We start from the raw sequence: 5,734 nt of genomic DNA on the forward strand, positions 1-5,734 counted from the left end.
GACTCACCTCTCCTGGCTGAAAGAGGACATCAAAGAGGGCCCTTTCAGACCCACAAAGACATCAATGGTGTAGTAAAGAGGTCTGGCTACCACTACCAATTAGGAATCACTTCTCACTAATTAGTTTTTACACATACAGCAACACATTTTCAACTGTACGCATAAAGGTGAGAAAGGTGTATACTGGTCTTCACTTGACTTAACCCCTATATGTGATGCGTCACATCACCCTAGAGCTAATACATACTTGAACTGACCACAACTGTATGGGTGTGTGTTTGTCTAATTAGGCTAGGAAATGGGACCTCGTTGATGCAGCAATCACGCTGTAACAGGTAGACAGTTTATAAATAGTTAAAATAAATATAACATTGGCAGTTTTATCAAATCATTTTATTAATCAATACATAGTGAAAGAAGTGCCAGAATACTGTTCAGGACATTGTCTAACAGTACCAATGATATCGGGTAGATAATTCTGAAGCGGCCAATTTCATATCTAATCTCACCCAGTAGGGATGGGCATTCGATTAAATTTTCTTAGTCCATCGTCGCGTCGGGAGAATTAACAATCGACTATCGATTAATCATTAATGTTTTTATATTAACATTCATTATGAATGCAATAAAATGATATAATGCAATGAAAATAAAAAAATACAGCGTGTTTTTCCTCGATAAGATCTTTATTACAAGAAGAACACGTTGTGGCAGTTAAACTGGATGTTCAGTAAGGCTAAACTTGAAGATAGCCGACATGCGCAGGAGTGTTCTAGAGCAGCGGAACCTGCAGCTGCGAGCCGGCGTTCTTAACACCCTCGTAATTTTCTCTGCTCGTTGTGCATCACAGCCATAGACAGTAAAAGATAATATAACGCCGAGTTGATGCTAGGTTGAGACTGAGAGCAGGATGCGCCGCCACCGACATTAACCAGGGTCGAATGCACTTTAAGTGGTATCCAAGCGGTTTTGTACACGCAGCTTACAACACTGTTTACAGCTCTTCGAGTCACTGTAGTGTCATTTTTTTGTACATATCGAATTTAGATACACTTAAGGGGTGGGTGCTTGCGTTTCTTTAGGAATCCGGTGCCTTGGTTTGTATAGAAATGAATTAAGTGAAACATACACGTAAAACGAAAATAGACTTTCCGATACATCATTTGAGTCGTGGCTGTGGTGTACTTATAGCCTAGGCCTACACGGCATCGTAGTGTTTGCAGTGAACTAAGTCGTTTTTTAAATCCTAATGGTCCGACGCCACACTTCGTCGTGACCTCTTCATGAATACTTTGTTATTGAAATCAAAAAGGAAACTCACAGGTAACTGGGTAGGCTATGACGTCAATTATTGCCCTCGGGTGGTAAAATGTTTAATTGCAACAGTGAAATTCATGTCAATGCTTCAAGACTCGCACTACGCAACGCAACCTGCATTAGTTTAATCGATAACAAATTAGCGTGATCGACAAAATTCTTAATGATCAATGATCGATCGTCGATTAATCATGCCCATTCCTATCACCCGGACATGTTTTTAATGGAACAAGCAAGATTTCATTGATGTCAAGCAGGACCTAAACCAGGTGAATGTAACCTGTGTTGTGTTGAACTGCGCGGCTCAGCCCTGTACACGCCCGGACTCAAACCCGCAAACAGCAGCACCTCCGATCGGATGATGGTGCACCACACGTGCACGCCAACAGACGCTTCAAGTTCCACTTTGTAGACATCTCTGGGTGGCTGGCCTGTGAGAGAAAAATGCAAATGACCTTCCCAGCCTACACTCAAGCCTATTTCACATTACACTGCATGATGCCAGATGAAACTACAACCCCAAATCAGAAAAAGGTGGCACATTGTATAAAATGCAAATACAAATCTCGTAAACCCATCTTTAGCAGCAAAAAGGACATAGACCACATATCAAATGTTGAAAATTGGACTATTTCTTGGAAAATATACGTTCATTTTGAATTTGATGCCAGCAACATGTTTTAAAAAAAGTTGGGACGGGGCATTTGTATCACGGTTCTGCTTCACCTCTTCATTTAACAAAATTCTGTAAATGTCTAGGAACTGAGGAGACCAGTTGCTAGAGTTTTGAGAATGAAATGTTGTCCCATTACTGCCTGATATACAATTTCAGTTGCTCAACAGTATGGGGTATTCTTAGTCATGTTTTTCATTCCATTATGCACCCAAATTGATAAATCTGGACTGCAGACAGGCCATCTTAGCACCTGGACTCCGTAGAGAAATATTATTTAAATATGTGCAGTAGGGGTGGGCGATATGGACAAAAAATAATATCTAGATATTTTTTGTGATTTTGACGATAACGATAATTAGTCAATATCCTTTAAAAACTGTTTTTTTTTTTAAAGTCCGAGTTACTTTACAGCTCATTATTTATGAATAGCATTATTACAATAATAACCAATAACCTAACCTATGACTTTTTAACCAAACCTATGCATTGTCACTCTATGACACATTTCCAATTCTGCCCCCACTTGTATGTGTGGCAATGACATGGTCTAGCCAGCTACATTACAGAGGATAGATAGGCCTGACAGTTTCCCAAGAGAAAGTCTGAAGCTGAAGTTCCTTTCAAACCTTTACTTAGGTTTCACCAGAGCCCGTCTATGTCCTTATTAGACATTCTCTGGTTTCACTGTAAAATTAAGCAGACCTTACAGAATAGAAACTAATGCATTAGCTTATGGCTAAAGTATATGAGAAATCCCATAGAGATGCTAACGGTTAGCATAATCGATAAAAGTTTATATTTAGAGCGAACTTCAGTCCATTTACAAAAAGGTAACATAAGAAGATTTCTTTGTTTACAACTGATTATTGAAATACTCAAAGGCTAGCCTAATGTTTACATATAATACCGTTACTTTAACTCATCAATGCCACTTGAACGAAGTAGCTGCACAAAATAAACATTCGGCTGCGTGTGACAACGTGGACCACTAGCAATCACGTGACTTGCTCTGCTGCAGCCAGGGGCTTCTCCCTATGGGCTTTTCTCACATTCACCTCCTGGCTTTAGTGAATGTATGGGGGTTCAATGCGTGATTTCAAATGTGTTTTCCCCCTAAGTAATTTAAATACTCGATAATGTCAATTTGCACATCGTTAAAGCAGCAATCACGATATTATCGCAGACGATATATATCGCCCACCCCTAATGTGCAGGATTAATTTTGCCATTGTTTTCCTGAAATATGCAAGGTCTTCCCTGGAAAAGACATTGCCTGGATGGCGGTATATGTTGCTCAAAACCTGTATACATCATTCAGAATTTATTATGTTTTGCCAAATGTGCAAGATGCCCATGCTGTTGGGTTGGGTTTCGAACTGAGCACTAAAACAAGTTGGATAGGTTGGATACTTGGATAGGCCCTCTCCTCTTTAGCCCAAATTTTCATTGGTCTAACCACAGGACCTTTTTCCATGTTACCTCAGTCCATTTTAAACAAGCTCTGGCACAGATAAGATGGTGGTATTTTCTGTATCATGTCTCAATGCAATTTTGGCTGCAGTTTTTGAATTGAGCATCAAACTGTGCACATAGACAATGGTTATCAGAGGTTTTCCTGAGCCCATACAATGACAGGTCTGGAAACAGGTCTGGTGTTGATGCAGTGCAATCTGAGGTCCAAAAGACCACGGCCATCCAATTTGTTTTTCAGCTCTTTTACTTGTTTGCAAAGATTTCTCTGGATGTTTTAATAATATTATGTCCTGTAAATGATGACTCCTCAAATACTTCACAATTTCATGTTAAGCATTAAAATGACATTGTTTCATCATTTGTGCACACAGGTTTCCACAGAGTGATGAATACCCCTACATCTTTACTTCTAAGAGACCCTGCCTCTCTGGGATGCTCTTTTTTATACCCAATCGTGTTGCCAGTTACCCTAATTAGTTGTGAAACATCCTTTTGTTTTGTTTATCATTGCACAACTTTTCCAGAATTTTATTACCTCTGTCCAAACTTTTTTTGAACCATGTTGCTGGTATCAAATTCAAAATTAACATATATTTTCCATGAAATAGTCAAATGTGTCATTTTCAACATTTCATATGTTGTCTGTGTCCTTTTTGCAGCTAAACATGAGTTTAAGAGATTTGCAGATTATTGCATTCTGTTTTTATTCACATTTTACACAACGTCCGACTTTTTCTCTTTTGGGGTTGTACAATGAATACCTACTTGGTATTATTTCATCTGCATCATGCAGTGTAATGTGAAATAGGCTTGGGTGCCTGTGGGAAATCCCCTCCCATAGCACAAGGAATGTAACAACATGTGAATGTGACACTTACGGTTTACGTGCCGAGGCTCACAGATGGCGATTAGATGTTCTTTTAATCCAACACCTACAACGACAACAAAGTCAAATGCATCACATTTTGCATGAGCCTTGAGGACGGAACAAACTAAAACATTACGAGCAGGATCAAAACCAACCAACCAAACCAATCAATAATACCATTCCAAGTTATCGGAGCTCTTGCAAAACTAACATTAACTAGGCGACAAAAAACGCTTGTTAACTTAACACGAGCATTTTCTAACGTCACTTAAAGTTACAGTTAGCTGCAAAGTTAGCAACTGTGGAATCGGTTATCGACTACGCGTCAACGACAAACCATGAAACGGAATGATAAAGATTGCAGCTGCGCTACGTAGTGTCCAAGTCTGACATAGCAGCAACATGTGTGCCGCTGCGCCAGTGCGTCTACACAGCAAGGCAACTTGGTTGAACCCCTTCCCCCATCAAACAGCAAAAAATTGCATTAAACACCGCTTGCAGCTTGAACGCGTCTGTACTGAAGCACACCAGATACACTCGCTAGAGTGGTGCACAGACTCTAAGCTACTACAAAAGTAGGCTAATGCATGGCATCAGCTAAGGATACATATCGGCTAACCGTGCAAATAGCTCAAGGAGAGCGATAAAACTTCGCAAGCTACTTACGTTTCCAGAAACTGTGATCCACACCAAAACCATAGCCCCCGTTATCGTGCAGCTTAAAACATACTGAATGCCGAAGCTAATTGCTAATGTTCCACATGCCATTTTTCCCCGAGGGGAGTGCACCGTTCCTGGAGGTACTGCAATACCAGGTCGATGCGTGGAGTGGACGGAGCAAGCCCCTATTCCATCTCCCTGTTCCAAAAATCAATTTAATATATGGTCCCCGGGTAGGGGACGTATCAGATATTAAACTGATAAGAACAGATACTACACTTGATCTTAGCCAAAAGGCCGAGAAGCGATACCGGACCAAGTGCTCCGAGAGGGACTGGATTCTCCGTCGTAATCTTCAAGGTTAGGGCGCTCCTAACAAACAACACGTTTTCTTTCTGAGTGATAATGTCTGAACACGTACTCACATTCCTGTAGTAGTAGAGTTTGAAAATCACACATTGCACATTTATATTTCGGCATTTTCAGACACTATATGAATGATTCGTCACATGACATAACCTCTCAACCAATCATATTTAAGTATAACTAAGCAACACTACAGGTACGATTTGAAGGAACATTTTCGTGAAGTGCCAATGAATTTAAGCCCGTGAAACACAACGTCTATGCAAAGAGCTTCTACAAATGGCCAGGATTTGAGGTTTAGCGTTTTAGTGGAATTTTAATGATGTGGCTCTCCACCCAGTGGCTGAAAGTGGTACTGCAACGTAAATACAATG

General features: G+C 40.3%; 1 long non-coding RNA gene and 1 other non-coding gene across 2 annotated transcripts; both read right to left on the bottom strand.

Annotated features, from left to right (window-relative positions):
- Window positions 1-375: 375 nt before the first annotated feature.
- Window positions 376-5,406, bottom strand: LOC125288379. Its single transcript, XR_007192481.1, has 3 exons — window positions 5,001-5,406; window positions 4,345-4,398; window positions 376-1,748 (listed from the first exon to the last, which is right to left on the bottom strand). It is a non-coding gene; the product is annotated as an uncharacterized LOC125288379 (long non-coding RNA).
- On the bottom strand, window positions 5,113-5,303 carry LOC125289001. The gene has a single exon (XR_007192554.1). It is a non-coding gene; the product is annotated as a U2 spliceosomal RNA (small nuclear RNA).
- Window positions 5,407-5,734: the final 328 nt, after the last annotated feature.

This window comes from Alosa alosa, chromosome 23 (genome assembly GCF_017589495.1).
Source record: "Alosa alosa isolate M-15738 ecotype Scorff River chromosome 23, AALO_Geno_1.1, whole genome shotgun sequence".
NCBI classification, from domain to species: domain Eukaryota; kingdom Metazoa; phylum Chordata; class Actinopteri; order Clupeiformes; family Clupeidae; genus Alosa; species Alosa alosa.